The sequence below is a fragment of the Saccopteryx bilineata genome, chromosome 3 (assembly GCF_036850765.1).
Source record: "Saccopteryx bilineata isolate mSacBil1 chromosome 3, mSacBil1_pri_phased_curated, whole genome shotgun sequence".
Classification (NCBI taxonomy): domain Eukaryota; kingdom Metazoa; phylum Chordata; class Mammalia; order Chiroptera; family Emballonuridae; genus Saccopteryx; species Saccopteryx bilineata.
The window spans coordinates 183,784,147-183,802,429 of NC_089492.1; the positions used below are offsets into that span (position 1 = coordinate 183,784,147).

Sequence of the window (18,283 nt, forward strand, 5' to 3'; positions counted from 1 at the left end):
TACTTCTGCCCAAATCCCAACTGAAAGGATGCTGGCAAATGCCTGAATCCTCCCAATATTCACCAGTGCTCACCACTGCTCACTGTGCCCTGTGAACAGACAGACTCTGATCTTGCTAACCACTCAGCAAAACAAGGGGCAGCTAGTTAATTTCATGGTGAGGATCAAAGGCTCCTGCACAATGGCAGGTGCTTGTCCCATCAAAATCCCAGTGTGATTTCATCTCAGCTCCAGGGAATCCTACACAGTAGATAACAATCATTAAAGCCAAATTAATTTTTTAAGAGGACTGAAAGCTGCCCCAGTAAAATAAATAAATATCCAGATGAAAAGCTGTAATGATACTTAGTCAGAAACATGGAAACTAGCAAAGCAATCGCTTGCCTTAAAACTGGTAGACGATTTACTCGTAGAAATGAAGCAGTGAAATGACGCCAAGGTTAAAAGTATGCTCAACAGAGTAACCTACAAACTGACAGGCTTTAGACAGCATATGGTTCAAGGGCACATGATTTTGACCTGAATATTCTATAAACATAGAAAAAATATCATGGATAGCAAAAAAAGAAAAAATCATCTGAAGCAGATAATACAAAGCACAGACACTTGAAGTGTGTGTGTCTACGTTTTCTTCCTTTTTTCCTTTGCCCTATTTGCATGCCCCAAATGACAGCTGTAGTTATAACTGTCATTAGCAATATGAACACTACTCCGCATTAGTAAAAGAGCAGTGCAGACTCTAAAGCTAACACCATGGAGAGTACATGGCTGCACTGAGCATCCTCAGGATGGGAAAGGCTGCATTGTGAGGGTCACTGCATCCCCATCCCGTAATGCATGGTCCCATTCCTCTTAACATGCTTTAATTTAGTGTGTTCAACTGACGGTGCAGGAAGTTGCTCTGTTTAAAGCTCCCAATTGGTAGAATAACGACAGAGCTGACATTAAGTTTAAAACATCTCTTGAAAACCATTTTGATTTTTTGATGTTCCAAGTGTAGTAAAAATCCTGGATAAGACAACCAGTGGAGGAGGGGTTTCAGTGCTATTGCTACGTTCTGCTTCTTTGGAGCAAATGTGCAATGGCGGGACTGCTGTCCATTTCAGAAGCAACACTGGGAAGGAAGATACGACTGCTGTTGGATTATTTTAGACTCTGTGGACCCTGGTTTTGCCAAGGCAGCTGAATTTGTGCCAGAGGCTTTGCTAGTAACAGCAGCAACAGTATTCACTCCTCTTGGGACTATTAACTCTCAAAAAATTTAGCTCTCTGAATTAAAAGTCCCTTTGCTAAGTCACAAGGTCAAACCACTTTGGAGGGAAAACAAACTTAAGAATTTTACTGTTGTAATTTCTAAATATACATTTCCATTGAAAAAAATAAGAACAGGAGAAAAAAGAAGAAATAAGACACCAATCATATCACCACCCTAACATATATAGGTTCTTTTTCTGTAGGTATTTTTCATAGTTGCAATCTTTGTAATTTTACTATGTATCAAATTTTTGTCTTTTTTTTAAAAACTATTATAGCATTATAATTTGCAAAATTATCATCTTAATGATATTAGATGAATATACTGATGTTTACTAGTTATCTCCACATGGTTGGTCATAAAGAGATTTCAAATGTTTTATGCTATTATGAAATAAGAGTTCTGCAGACCATGTTCTTGTATAAAATCTTTTCTGCAATTAGAATACCCCTTTAGAAGAGAGTCTAATAAATGAAATTTATGTGTATTAATAATTTAATGTCTAGTGACATATAACCTTGATCTTGTGAAACTGTCTTTCTAGAGAAATATTTTTTTTCTATTTACACAGTAGCAATCAATGTACAGATAACACTGATTTCTGAGCTTTTGGTAATTTCTTCAACATTAACATTGATAATCATGTTCTATCTATCTGTCTATCATCTATCTATCATCTATCTATCATCTGTGTATCTATCTAACTACATACATATATACTATACATATACACATATCTAGTAGAAATAATGAAGACCATTCAATACATATAAAATTTTATTAATGTCATTTATGACTAAGATTGATAGTGAGAAAAATAGAACACATTTTATTTGGGTTCATGTAACATGGGCATAGAATAATGCTATCATTGTTAAGAAACCTACCTAAAAATTCTTATTATGACATTTTTGAACATACACAAAAGTAGAAACATTAATGTAATGGACAGCATATACTCATCATCAAGCCAAGGAACCAGCTAGGGATTCCTAATGCTTGATGATCCCAGTCTGGTTAACTAGAAGACTATTGAGGGTCTCCATGTCTTTTTACTGTTTACCAGCACTATTTTAGTAGCATTATTAGAAAAAAAAAATTTTCCAGGAAGAATTTAAGTTTCCTTATTGAGTCTTCTGGATTATTTGTACCTTCATCTATCTAGATCATCACCATCTCTTGTACACTATCTTCTAAAACTATCTGTAATAATGATTTTCAAAATGGCATACAATGACCTCCAACCATAAGACATGTCCTGCCAGAATTAGTAAAGTGTGACTAGAAGAAAGGGAGGTGGCAGGGAAGAGAACAGATGGGTTGAGGCAGTAGTTCTCAAAATTTATCAGGTATCACAATTCCCTGGGGGGCAGTTAAAACACAGATTGCTGGGCTCCACCCTGAGAGTTTCTGACCCAATAGGCTTGAGATAGGACCAGGAGTGTGCATGTCTAGCACATTCTGGGGTGATGCTAAAGCTGACTTTTGCTGGTCAGGGTTCTACACTCAGAACCATTGGGTTGGCAAGGCAAGAGACACTGAAAGCCTTCTCATATTGAGATATAGGGCAAGAAATAATGTTTATCTGGCTAACATGGAACAGAGATGGTTGGTATAAACCTCAGAAAGGACAAGAAAGCAGGAGGTTGCATTGTCTAGCCACGGGTCATGAACAGGAACTTGTCACAAAGAACAATGAGACTGAAGAGAGCACTAGAGTAGAGAAGTGAAATGTGAGTCAGATGCAGACATATCTAATAAGGTAAAATCAGGTCACAGGAGCAGGAGAAGAGAATGCAGAAGTGGATCTAAGATATAGAACTGACCATGGCCACTGTGTCAGCCCATTCTCCTCTTCCTGTACCGCATAACAAATGAAGATATCAGTAGAGTCAAGTTAACATCAAATCAAGGAGAATGAGGAGAAAGGTGAGAGTGAATTAATTCACTCAACTGATAAATACCTGTGGAGAGCCTATAATTACCAACATGCATCACATACCAGAAACTGCCAGCCCCCACACCACCTTGTGAGATAGGCAGATGTTTTCTATTAGCTCCGTATGCTACATGTAGAAACCTCTGACCAGTCTGCTGCTCCCCATGTCCTGGAGCTCCACCACGCCCTGCCCTGCCTCTCCTCCCACAGCCAGGAAGGCATTGTGCCAATAGCTAAGGAGAAAACAGATGGGGGGAAAGGGTGTGGTGAGGAAATGCAGACACACAGACACAGAGAGAAGCTGGTGTGAGATGGGAAAAAGGAGCCAGAGTGAGAAGGCCTGAGGAGCAGATGAAGGACAAGGGGTGATGGAAGATAGAAGATGTGCTCAGACTAGACAGACCACGCACTAGATCAGAGGAGGACCTTGTTTGGCTCTGAGTTTTTGAAATATTTTAAAAGTATGATTTGTATTCCAAAAGAAAGGCCTAAAAGAGTCATTTGAAATTTTTTTCCTTTTTGCTTAGGAATTGCCTCCATTTATAACCAAATGTCACCTTTGTGACTAGACTCCAAGTGGGTTTTTAAATTATTGTTTTGTTATTGTTGTTTAATTTGCTTTATGAAAACTCTCTAGTTTTAGGGTGACTGACATCAACTTCTGATCAATTAGATTTTTCCAAAGCTTAGGTAACTAAAGTTCTTCTTTTTTTTTTAAATAGATAAATGCCAACATTAAGAATAGACAACTAGAATTCTGTCAGGTTATGAATACCTATATAATAATCAGTTTCTACTTTTTTTAAAATTGTATGAATGATGGATATTTTGTAAATGTACTATATTATATTATACACTTAAACTCACCACTGGGTCTGATTTTCTAAAGTATGCATTGTGGTGTGTGTGTGTGTGTGTGTGTGTGTGTATATATATATATATATATATATATATATATATATATATAAAACTATGTTTAAAAATGTATTTCTAGTTGGACAAGAACTCCTTCCTTAATAAATAATAGTTGAATGTGAGTATAAAGAATTGCTCAACATATTAAACCATTACTGCAATAAATTTCTCAAAGATAAAAAACTAAAAATAAAACCTAAAAACTAGATAGAATAAACAATATAAGTAAATATGTGTGTGTGTTTAGCACACACACACACACATGTATATTGATTTTTCAGGTTTGTAAGAGAAAAGCAAGATAGATAGTTTTGATGGACTCATAAAAACTTCTAAATTTGCAAAATAAAATGCTATAAACAATATTTAAAAACCCCAGAATAATGGGGAGTGATGAGCTAGATATAGCTAGTAAAAGAATAATTATTCCAAGTATGAAGAGTATTTGTACAAAGAAATAAAAATCAAGTCCCAGGTGCACTTGTCAAATGCAGAACCTTGCTTGGAATGAAAAAAATGCAAATAAAATGACCGTGTGGGTGATGCAGATAAATAAAATGCTTCTGAAGGGCTGTCAAGTACAAAAGCAGCAATGGAGAACAATGTGTACACATTGATTATAAAAACACCAACAGGATGTATGTATGAAGGTTGACAAAATTCTGAAGTATATCTGGCACAATATAGGTATCGTTTAATGAATATTAATTTTTCTTCTGGAAAAATGATTATGCTTATAAAAAAGAAAATGAAATCTACATTTGTCTTTGTTAAGTTATATGAAAAAACAGTTTTTATAGTTTTTGTCAGGGGAAAACCTCTTCCTCACTCCTCTGGTTTCCTGAGGAGGCATTATCTTGAGCGCTCCTTATTTCTGCCCTCTCCCCTGCTACCTGGCCACTGGGTGCACCCATGGGTCCCTGTCCCTTCACTGGCTGGAGAGAACCCATGTTGTCAGCACAGGGGGACATCCTCTGAATTCTTCCTTCACTATCTGGGACTGGTGTTGATTCAGGACTCAGAATTTCTCTCTCGGTGGAAGCCTCTAATTTGGAGATTTAGGCTTGTGGGGAAGGCATGAGCAGGGCATAATCAGGCCTGTCAACGACTTCCTCCAGACTAGCCATTATCAGTAATAAAGGTGACACCCTACACTTTGATCTCCTGTTTGTCTTATTTCTAAACATTTCAGTAACTCATAGAAGAAGTGTGCTCAGAGATGACGTCAGAGCAATGGCGGGATAGGAAGCGATACCGATAAATCTCCCCCCAAACTCAACAAGATCTTCAACCAGAAACAGAAAAACCTATCCTTGGAGCCTCCGATGTTTCGCAATACACCCAAAGGTATGGTCAAGCGAAAAATTCACTAAATATATAACCAAACCCCGAAGGAAATAGGGAGTAAGAAATGCTCCACCTTCCTCACTAACCTAAACAGGGCGGCTTTCACTGGGAACTGAGAATATAGAAACTAAGGTGGGCAAAGGGGGTGAATAGATCCAGGCCGCGGCACAAATGGCCGAACCAGGCTGTGGAACAAAGATCCAAGCTGAGGAAAAACTGCTCCTGTGGCAACCCGGAAAATACAAGCTAACACTCGCGCCAAACCCAGACAAAGAAAGACAAGTGGGGCAGCCATTTTCCCTGATCTCCTGGTCAGCGAGCGCAGATAGGGGGTGAGAGATTCCTTCCAAAGCCCCGGGAGTGGGTGCCCGTGTTATTCCACAGAGAGGCAGAGTCAGAGGCCTTTGTGTGGGCCGACAGCGAAATCTCTGGACCGCTCCAGCACCCTGGGAGAGCAGCACACGGGGAGGGAGCGAGAGCCAATTCCAATGCTGGAATTTTTCCGTGCGGGCGGGGGTTTCACTCAGAGGGTGAGGCGGATGGCCTGATATTCTGGTCTGCACGAGCAGATAGTGAGTGAGAGATTCCTCTGAGTGCCTCGGCAGTGTGCGCCCGTGTTATCCCACAGAGGAGCAGAGTCAGGGGCCTTTGTGTGAGCCAAAAGTGGAATCTCGGGCCACCCCAGCGCCTTGAAAAAGCTGCGCATGGGGACAGAGTGAGAGCCAATTCCAATGCTGGAACTTTTCCGTGCGGGTGGGGGTTTCACTCAGAGTGTGAGACTGCCGGCCTAATATCCTGGTCTGCACGCGCAGATAGTGAGTGAGAGTTTACTCCAAGCACATCGGGAGTGGGCGCCCGCCCGTGTTACCGGACAGAGTGGCAGAGCCAGAGGTCTTTGAGTGGGCGGAAGCCCCGCCTGATTATGCTAGCAGCTCTGACTGACTGAGCCTTACCCAGAGCCCTGTGCTGAATGGGAATAGAGTGGGGAGTTGCCAGCTCTTTGAGCCTCTTACTATCCAGGCAGAGGAAGCAGCAACCCCATAGCTGGATTATCAGGCTACTAATTGAGGAAGGAAAGACTCGGAGAGAGGCTCCAGGAACACGGACTCTCTCACTGTTGGAATCTATAAATGCTAATGAGCCTCGACTGCCAACGAGACTAAAGCACAATACAGGACATCGCCATAGAGACTTATCAACTGCAAACCTTTACCTCAGCGTGCCAAAGGGGCAGACCCTGGGGTACAAAGTCACTGACCAGGAAGAGGGAGAGAAAAGAAAAAGCAAGAAGATAAACTCTCAAAATCAAGAATAATCTGCAGACTTTATAACCTATCCCATTTTATTATATTTGTTCATTTGTTTCTCTTATCTTCATTATGATATATTTTATTCCTCCTCCAATTTGGTCGTTTAACTCTCTGCTTGTCTTACTCTCTCCTCTCCTTGAACTACACTACCCATAAGTGTTACATCTCCCATTATCTTTTCTTTCCTCTTCCTTTCTTTTTATGAGGGTTGCACTCCAAAACCCTTAACTCTCTCTTTCTCTCTCTCCTCTTTTTTCTATTTTCTTCTTTTAGTGGTTCCCTCTTTTTTCTCTCTCTCTCTCTTTCTTTCTCCCTCTATATTAGTTTCTTCCTTTCTCCTTTACGTCTCCTCTCATTCAAACTTCAATAACAAACAAATTATCTTATCTGGGACTCAAACTTATGTTTGTGGCATTTTGGGGTTTTTTACTTCACCTTGTAAACTCACTAGCAGTGCTCCCATCCCTGGCTCTCCATTTTATCTAGTTCTTGTTCCACTAAATACAATAGTAATTTTTAATTTGTCCCCCCATTTTCCTGTTTCCCTCTTATTCCTCTCGTTATAACTCTTAGTCACCCAACACATAAATGCAAATCATTTTATTCTTGATCCAAATTTTTTCATTATTTGCTTTTTTGGGTCAATACCCCCCGTTTTTTTAATTTTTAATTTAATTTAATTTTATTTTTCTTGCCCCTTTATTACTTTTACCCAATTCAGGCACTCCATTATAGGCATTGTTTGTTCCATTAAATACAATATAATTCACAATTCACCAGAAGATTTTCTCAAGAAAGAAAGGAGAGGAGAGGAGAGGAAAAAGGAGGGGGGGAATAATTTCCTTTTATAATTTTTATTTTATTTTATTTTTCTTTATTTCATTATTTTAAAAAACAAAACTTTTTTCAATTTTTTATTTTTTTAACTTTTTATTCTTTATTAAATCTCATTAATACTATCAACAAAACCACCCTAAGATGCCATTAAGGAAGAGAAAATTGAATATCATGGATACAAAAGAAAGAGAGGTAACACAGATTGATGAGGAGAAATCTATGGAGAAAAAATTTAATATATTGGAAACCTTGGAGCTAAATGACAGAATTCAAGATAGAAATCCTAAAAATACTCAGAGATATACAAGAAAACACAGAAAGGCAATTTAGGGAGCTCAGAAAACAACTCAATGAACACAAAGAATATATGTCCAAAGAAATTGAAACTATAAAAACAAATCAAAAAGAGATGAAAAACTCAATTCACGAGCTGAAAAATGAGGTAACAAGCTTAGCTAATAGAACAGGCCAGATAGAAGAGAGGATTAGTGAAATAGAAGACTAGCAACTTGAGGCACAACAGAGAGAAGAAGAAAGAGATTCAAAAATTAAAAAAAAATGAGATAGCCCTACAAGAATTATCTGACTCCATCAGAAAGAATAACATAAGAATAATAGGTATATCAGAGGGAGAAGAGAGAGAAAATGGAATGGAGAACATACTCAAACAAATAATAGATGAGAACTTCCCAAGCCGGTGGAAACAACTAAAGCCTCAAATTCAAGAAGCAAACAGAACTCTGAGTTTTCTTAACCCCAACAAACCTACTCCAAGGCACATCATAATGAAATTGGCACAAACCAACAGCAAAGAAAAAATTCTCAAGCAGCCAGGGAAAAGAAGAATACAACATATAAAGGAAGGCCCATTAGATTATCATCAGATTTCTCAGCAGAAACTCTACAAGCTAGAAGAGAGTGGACCCCAATATTTAAAGTCCTGAAAGAGAGGAACTTTCAGCCATGAATACTATACCCATCAAAGCAATCCTTCAAATATGAAGGAGAAACATTCACAGATACAGAAAAGATGAGGGAATTTATCATCAGAAAACCCCCACTCCAGGAATTACTAAATGGGGTTCTCCAATCAGATACAAATAACAAAATAAAACAAAGCCACAAGTAAAAGCTCCAAGAAGAACACAATAAAACCAAATTTAAACTGTGACAACAACAAAAAAAGGGGGGGGGAGAGGATAGAGATTAACAGTAGCAAAGGACGATGGAGTGCAAATGTACTCACAAAATAGTTCGCTACAATGAACAGGGTAGGAACCCTTTTCATTACTTAAAGGTAACCACCATTGAAAAAACCACCACAGAAGCACATGAGATAAAAAAGATAGCAACAGACGAAAGATGTATGGACTACAACCAAATAAAAACAAAAGATAGAAAAATAAAAGAGAAGGATCAAACAAGACACAAAACTAACAGAAAGCAATCTATAAAATGGCAATAGGGAACTCACAAGTGTCAATAATTACACTAAGTGTAAACAGATTAAACTCACCAATAAAAAGGCACAGAGTAGCAGAATGGATTAAAAAAGAAAATCCAACTGTATGCTGCCTACAGGAAACTCATCTAAGTAACAAGGATAAAAACAAATTCAAAGTGAAAGGCTGGAAAACAATACTCCAAGGAAATAACATCCAAAAAAATGCAGGCGTAACAATATTCATATCTGATAATGCTGACTACAAGACAGCAAAAGTACTCAGAGACAAAAATGGCCATTTCATAATGGTTAAGGGGACACTGAATCAAGAAGACATAACAATTCTTAATATATATGCACCAAACCAAGGAGCACCAAAATATATAAGACAGCTACTTATTACCTTAAAACAAAAACTGACAAAAATACAATCATACTTGGAGACCTCAATACACCGCTGATGGCTCTAGATTGGTCATCCAAACAGAGAATCAACAAAGATAGTGGCCTTAAACAAAACACTAGAGCACCTGGATATGATAGACATCTACAGGACATTTCATCCCTAAGTGACTGAGTATACATTTTTCTCCAGTGTACATGGATCATTCTCAAGAATTGACCATATGTTGGGCCACAAAAACAACATCAGCAAATTCAGAAAAATCGAAGTTGTACGAAGCATATTTTCTGATCATAAAACCTTGAAACTAGAATTCAACTGCAAAAAAGAGAAAAAAAATCCCACAAAAATGTGGAAACTAAACAACATACTTTTAAAAAATGAATGGGTCAAAGAAGAAATAAGTGCAGAGATCAAAAGATATATACAGACTAATGAAAATGACAATATGACATATCAGAATCTATGGGATGCAGCAAAAGCAGTGATAAAAGGAAAGTTCATATCACTTCAGGCATATATGAACAAACAAGAGAGAGCCCAAGTGAACCACTTAACTTCACACCTTAAGGAACTAGAAAAAGAAGAACAAAGACAACCCAAAACTAGCCAACGAAAGGAGATAATAAAAATCAGAGCAGAAATAAATGAAATAGAGAACAGAAAACTATAGAAAAAATTAATAGAACAAGGAGCTGATTCTTTGAAAAGATCAACAAAACTGACAAACCCTTGGCAAGACTTACCAAGGAAAAAATAGAAAGAACTCATATAAACAAAATCCAAAACGAAAGAGGAGAAATCACCAAGGACACCGTAGATATACAAAGAAGTATTGTAGAATACTATGAAAAACTTTATGCCACTAAATTCAACAACCTAGAAGAAATGGATAAATTCCTAGAACACTACAACCTTCCTAGATTGAGTAAAGAAGCATCAGAAAGCCTAAATAAGCCTATTAGTAGAGAAGAAATAGAAAAAAACATTAAAAACCTCCCCAAAAATAAAAGTCCAGGCTCTGATGGCTATACCAGCAAATTTTATCAAACATTCAAAGAAGATTTGGTTCCTATTCTACTGAAAGTCTTCCAAAAAATTGAAGAAGAAGCAATACTTCCAAACACATTTTATGAGGCCAACATAACCCTCATACCAAAAACCAGGCAAGGATGGCACAAAAAAAGAAAACTACAGACCAATATCTCTAATGAATACAGTTGCTAATATACTAAACAGAATACTAGCAAATCGAATACAACAACATATTAAAAAAATAATACATCATGATCAAGTGGGATTCATCCCAGAATCTCAAGGATGGTTCAACATACGTAAAACGGTTAACGTAATACACCATACAAACAGAACAAAGAACAAAAACCACATGATCTTATCAATAGACGCAGAAAAGGCTTTCGATAAAATACAACACAATTTTATGTCTAAGACTCTCAACAAAATGGGTATAGAAGGAAAATATCTCAACATGATAAAGGCCATATATGATAAACCATCAGCTAACATCATATTAAATGGCACTAAACTGAAGGCTTTCCCCCTTAAATCAGGAACAAGACAGGGTTGTCCACTCTCTCCACTCTTATTTAATGTGGTACTAGAGGTTCTAGCCAGAGCAATCAGACAAGACAAAGAAATAAAAGGCATCCATATCGGAAAAGAAGAAGTAAAGGTATCTCTTTTTGCAGACGATATGATCCTATACATCGAAAACCCCAAAGAATCCACAAAAAGACTACTAGAAACAATAAGCCAATACAGTAAGGTCGCAGGATACAAAATTAACATACAGAAGTCAATAGCCTTTCTATATGCCAACAATGAAACAATTGAGAATGAACTCAAAAGAATAATCCCCTTCACGATTGCAACAACAACAACAAAAATACTTGGGAATAAGCATAACAAAGAATGTAAGGGACTTATATAATGAAAACTATAAAGCATTGTTAAGGGAAATCGAAAAAGATATAATGAGATGGAAGAATATACCTTGTTCTTGGTTAGGAAGAATAAATATAATCAAGATGGCCATATTACCCAAAGCAATATACAAATTTAATGCAATTCCATCCAAATTCCAATGACATTTTTTAAAGAAATAGAACAAAAATCATCAGATTTATATGGAAGTATAAAAACCCCCGAATAGCCAAAGCAATCCTAAAGAAAAAGAATGAAGCTGGGGGCATTACAATACCTGACTTCAAACTATATTATAGGGCCACGACAATCAAAACAGCATGGTATTGGCAGAGAAGTAGACCCTCAGACCAATGGAACAGAATAGAAAGTCCAGAAATAAAACCACATATATATAGTCAAATAATTTTTGATAAAGGGGCCAACAACACACGATGGAGAAAATAAAGCCTCTTCAATAAATGGTGCTGGGAAAACTGGAAAGCCACATGCAAAAGAATGAAACTGGACTACAGTTTGTCCCCCTGTACTAAAATTAACTCAAAATGGATCAAAGATCTAAACATAAGACCTGAAACAATAAAGTACATAGAAGAAGACATAGGTACTAAACTCATGGACCTGGGTTTTAAAGAGCATTTTATGAATTTGACTCCAAAGGAAGAGAAGTGAAGGCAAAAATTAATGAATGGGACTACATCTGACTAAGAAGTTTTTGCTCAGCAAGAGAAACTGATAACAGAATAAAGAGACAGAGTGAGAGACGGAAATGGCGCCATGAGAAGCGCGTCCGACAGCTCTCCCCTAAATCACAACAAATTTATCAACTAGAAACAGAAAAATTTATCCTCGGAGCATTCTGGAGTTCCACACAAACTGAAAGCAAAAGGACTGTTATCACTTGAATCTGAGAGACGAGGGTGTGGAGGAAGCTACCGCAGCGACGCTCATTCAAGCCGCCAGGGAGTGCGCCTGCGGTGAGTCAGCCCATATACTTGGGAACCGCAAGCCGCCGCGAGCGGCCGACCGCGAGCCGCCGCGAACCCCCGCGAGCTGCCGCGAACCCCCGCGAACCGCCACCGCGAGCTGCTGCGAGCCCCCGCGAACCGCCACCGCGAGCGGCCGCCACGAGCCACCGCGCGCACGCCCGGTCCGGTTGAGCACCGCTGACGTTCCCAGCGGCCCGCACACTGCGAGTGGGGGTCGCCGGCCACCGGTGCCCGGAGCGCCCCATTTGCGCGTGTGCCTTGGGCATTCCACACGCCCAAGGCGCCCTACTGGCCCGCACACCCAGGGGGCTCCATTATCCTGCGCCTGGTGCGGTCCAGCCGCCAGCGGCGGGGCCAGCGGGAGAGGCTTGGGAGATTCTCTCCGTGGGCGGGGCACCTCACCCAGCCATTCAAGCTAACAATCAAGCGTTAGGGGAGGGGCGCGCGCAGGCAGCCTAAAATACCTTCGGAAACACAGCTGCTACCCAATCACTGAAATTAGCTTAACCCATAAAATCTGTGCACCCTCGGTTCTAATTGATAAGATCTCTCTCAATTCAGCGATCCAAGACAAGAGGCGTGATATTTTTTAGTGCCTCTCGCTCAAGGGGCGGGGGCAACTTCTGACTGATAGAGCCTTCATATTCAGGGATTAACGCTAACAAGAAGGACTTGGCAGATAATAAGGTCTATACTACACTAGTCGTAAGCAGAGACTAGTGCCTCTTCTTCCCTGCAAAAACAGGCTACAAAGTGTGGAAAGCCTGGGTTGAGAGGTCCAACTAAATAATAGGCGCTGAACAGTCACCTTGACAACAATTGACTCCCACCCCCGCCTGATTACACTGGAGGCCCTGAATCTCAGAGCCTTTCCCAAAGCCTTGCACTGAGTGGGGATAAAGTGGGGATTTCCCAGCTCTTTGAGCCTCTTACTCCCCAGGCAGAAGCAGTTGCAGCCTTATAGCTGGATCACCAGGCTGCTAATTCAGAAAGGGGGGACTAGGAGAGAGAATCCAGGAAAGCAAACTCTCTCATCGTTGGACCCTGCAAACGCCAACAAGCCTTTACTTCCAGCAAGACTAAAGCCAATTATATGACATTGCCATAGAATCCCATCAACTGCAAATCCCTACCTAAGAGTGACACAGGGGCAGAGCCTGGGGTACAGAGTCACCGACTAGGAAGAGGGAGAGAAAAGAAAAAGGAAGAAGTTAACCTCTCAAAATCAAGAAAAACCAACAGATTTACAACTTGATCCACTAATTTTTTTTTTTTTGTTGTTGTTGTTGTTTGTTTCTTCTATCTTTTTGCCTTTATTTCCTCCACCTCGGTCCTTCTATTCTCTGCCCATCTTATGCTTCCCCTTTCTTGAACTACACTACCCATGAGTGTTGCATTTTATTTTTCTTCTTCATCCTCACCCTCCTTTAAGGTTATACTCCAAAACACTTAACTCTCACTCTCTCCTCTTTTGTTTTTTTTTTTGTCTTGCTTTATTTTATTTTTTTCTCCTCCTATTTTATGTCTTCCTTCGTTTTTCTCTTTTTCTTATTATGTCCTTTCTATTCGTTTTTTCTTTTCTCATTTTACTTTCCTCCCATATAATCCTCAATCACGAACAAATTAGTTAATTTGGGACTCAAGGCTTTTTTTGGCTTTATTTCTCTTTTTTGCTTTTGTTTTTATTTTTTTTCTCTTGTTTGTTTATTTTTGTGGCATTTTGGGTCCTCCCAACCCAAGGTCTCCATTGTATTTAGTCTTCGCTCCACTTAATACAACAGATTTTTACTTATTATTTTTATTTTTTCTTCTTTATTATTCTTTTTTGGTCCTTTTTTCTGATTCCCTCTTATCCCTCTCATTATATCTCTTAGTTGACCATCACTTACAAGCAAATCATCTTATGCTTGTGTAAGATTTTCTACCCTTTTTTTTTTTTTTTTGCATTTAGTAGGTCCCTACTCCCTTTTTTTGCCCCTTGAACTCTTCACCCCAAATCAGGTCCTCCATTATAGGCATGATATTTCCCTGAGGAGGGGAGAGGAGGGAAAGAGAAGAGAGAAAAAAAGGGGGAAATAATAAATTATTACTGTTTTTTTGTGTGGGGTGTTTTACCCTTTTTTTTTTTCTTTTTACTCTTTATTAATTCTAATTAGTGCTATCAATAAGACCACCCTCAGATGCCAATAAGAAAGAGGAAATCGAATATTATGGATACAAAAGAAAAAGAGGTAACACAAATAGATGTGGAAAAATCTATGGAGAAAAGACAACATATTGGAAGCCTTGGAGCTAAATGACAGAGAATTTAAAATAGAAATCTTAAAAATACTCAGAGATATACAAGAAAACACAGAAAGGCAATATAGGGAGATCAGAAAACAACTCAATGAACACAAAGAATATATTACCAAGGAAATTGAAACTATAAAAACAAATCAAACAGAAATGAAAAACTCAATTCACGAGCTGAAAAACGAGGTAACAAGCTTAGCTAACAGAACAGCCCAGATTGAAGATAGGATTAGTGAAATAGAAGACAAACAACTTGAGGCACAACAGAGAGAAGAAGAAAGAGACTCAAAAATAATAAAAAATGAGAAAGCCCTACAGGAATTGTCTGACTCCATCAGAAAGAATAACATAAGAATAATAGGTATATCAGAGGGAGAAGAGAAAGAAAATGGAATGGAGAATATACTCAAACAAATAATAGACGAGAACTTCCCAAGCCTGTGGAAGGAACTAAAGCCTCAAATTCAAGAAGCAAACAGAACACCAAGTTTTCTTAACCCCAACAAACCCACTCCAAGGCACATCATAATAAAGATGACACAAACCAATGACAAAGAAAAAATTCTCAAGGCAGCCAGGGAAAAGAAGAGTACAACATATAAAGGAAGGCCTATTAGATTATCATCAGATTTCTCAGCAGAAATTCTACAAGCTAGAAGAGAGTGGACCCCAATATTTAAAGCCCTGAAAGAGAGGAACTTTCAGCCAAGAATACTATACCCATCAAAGCTATCCTTCAAGTTTGAAGGAGATATAAAAACATTCACAAATACAGAAAAGATGAGAGAATTTATCAACAGAAAGCCCCCACTCCAGGAAATACTAAGGGGGGTTTTCCAACCAGATTCAAAGAACAAAAGAAAACAACACCACAAGTAACAGCTCCACCAAGAACACAATAAAACCAAACTTAAACTGTGACAACAAAGGAAAAAAAGGGGGGAGAGGATGGAGATTAACAGTAGCAAAGGATGATGAAGTGCAGAAATACTTATAAGATAGGGTACTACAATGAATATGATAGGTACCCTTTTCATTACTTAATGGTAACCACCCTTAAAAAAACCACCACAAAAACACTTGACTTAAAAAAGGTAGCAACAGAGGAAAGAAGTATGGAACACAAACAAACAAAAACAAATGATAGAAAAACAAAAGAGAAGAATCAAACTAGATACAAAACTAACAGAAAGCAATTTATAAAATGGCAGTAGGGAACCCACAAGTGTCAATAATTACACTAAATGTAAATGGATTAAACTTACCAATAAAAAGACACAGAGTAGCAGAATATATTAAAAAAGAAAATCCAACTATATGCTGCCTACAAGAAACACATCTAAGCAACAAGGATAAAAACAAATTCAAAGTGAAAGGCTGGAAAACAATACTCCAAGGAAACAACACCCAAAAAAAAGCAGGTGTAGCAATACTCATATCTAATAATGCTGACTACAAGACAGAAAAAGTACTCAGAGACAAAAATGGTCATTTCATAATGATTAAGGGGAAGTTGAATCAAGAAGACATAACAATCCTTAATATATATGCACCAAACCAAGGAGAACCAAAATATATAAGACAGCTACTTATTGACCTTAAAACAAAAACTGACAAAAATACAATCATACTTGGAGACCTCAATACACCGCTGACGGCTGTAGATCGGTCATCCAAACAGAGAATCAATAAAGATATAGTGGCCTTAAACAAAATACTAGAACACCTGGATATGATAGACATCTATAGGACACTTCATCCCAAAGCGACAGAGTATACATTTTTCTCTAGTGTACATGGAACATTCTCAAGAATTGACCATATGTTGGGCCACAAAGACAATATCAGCAAATTTAGAAAAATTGAAATTGTACCAAGCATATTTTCTGATCATAAAGCCTTGAAACTAGAATTCAACTGCAAAAAAGAGGGGGAAAAACCCACAAAAATGTGGAAACTAAACAACATACTTCTAAAAAATGAATGGGTCAAAGAAGAAATAAGTGCAGAAATCAAAAGATATATACAGACAAATGAAAATGAAAATACGACATATCAGAATCTCTGGGATGCAGCAAAAGCAGTAATAAGAGGAAAGTTCATATCACTTCAGGCATATATGAACAAACAAGAGAGAGCCCAAGTGAACCACTTAACTTCACACCTTAAGGAACTAGAAAAAGAAGAACAAAGACAACCCAAAACCAGCCGAAGAAAGGAGATAATAAAAATCAGAGCAGGAATAAATGAAATAGAGAACAGAAAAAGTATAGAAAAAATCAATAAAACAAGGAGCTGGTTCTTTGAAAAGATCAACAAAATTGACAAACCCTTGGCAAGACTCACCAAGGAAAAAAGACACAGGACTCAAATAAATAAAATCCAAAATGAAAGAGGAGAGATCACCACAGACATCATAGAAATACAAAGAATTATTGTAGAATACTATGAAAAATTATATGCCACCAAATACAACAATCTAGAAGAAATGGATAAATTCCTAGAACAATACAACCTTCCTAGACTGAGTCATGAAGAAGCAGAAAGCCTAAACAGACCAATCAGCAGGGAGGAAATAGAAAAAACTATTAAAAATCTCCCCAAAAATAAAAGTCCAGGCCCAGACGGTTATACTAGTGAATTCTATCAAACATTCAAAGAAGACTTGGTTCCTATTCTACTCAAAGTCTTCCAAAAAATTGAAGAAGAAGCAATACTTCCAAACACATTTTATGAGGCCAACATAACCCTCATACCAAAACCTGGCAAGGATGGCACAAAGAAAGAAAACTACAGACCAATATCTCTAATGAATACAGATGCTAAAATACTAAACAAAATACTGGCAAACCGAATACAACAACATATCAAAAAAATAATACATCATGATCAAGTGGGATTCATCCCAGAATCTCAAGTATGGTTCAACATACGCAAAATGGTTAACGTAATACACCATATCAACAAAACAAAGAACAAAAAGCACATGATCTTATCAATAGATGCAGAAAAGGCTTTTGATAAAATACAACACAATTTTATGTTTAAGACTCTCAACAAAATGGGTATAGAAGGAAAATATCTCAACATGATAAAGGCCATATATGATAAACCATTAGCCAACATCATATTAAACGGCATAAAACTGAGGACTTTCTACATTAAATCAGGAACAAGACAGGGTTGTCCACTCTCTCCACTCTTATTCAACGTGGTGCTAGAAGTTCTGGCCAGAGCAATCAGACAAGACAAAGAAATAAAAGGCATCCATATCGGAAAAGAAGAAGTAAAGCTATCACTTTTTGCTGATGATATGATCCTATACATCGAAAACCCGAAGGACTCCACAAAAAGATTATTAGAAACAATAAACCAATACAGTAAGGTCGCAGGATACAAAATTAACATACAAAAGTCCATAGCCTTTCTATATGCCAACAATGAAATATTAGAAAACGAACTCAAAAAAATAATCCCCTTCACGATTGCAACAAAAAAAATAAAATACCTAGGAATAAACATAACAAAGAACGTAAAGGACCTATATAATGAAAATTACAAAGCATTGTTAAGGGAAATCGAAAAAGATACAATGAGATGGAAAA

At 37.9% G+C, this 18,283-nt stretch overlaps 1 protein-coding gene across 4 annotated transcripts in view; it reads right to left on the minus strand.

Annotated features, from left to right (window-relative positions):
* Positions 1-18,283, minus strand: part of PHACTR1 (phosphatase and actin regulator 1) — a 657,956-nt gene that overhangs the window by 105,928 nt on the left and 533,745 nt on the right. The window lies entirely within an intron of this gene.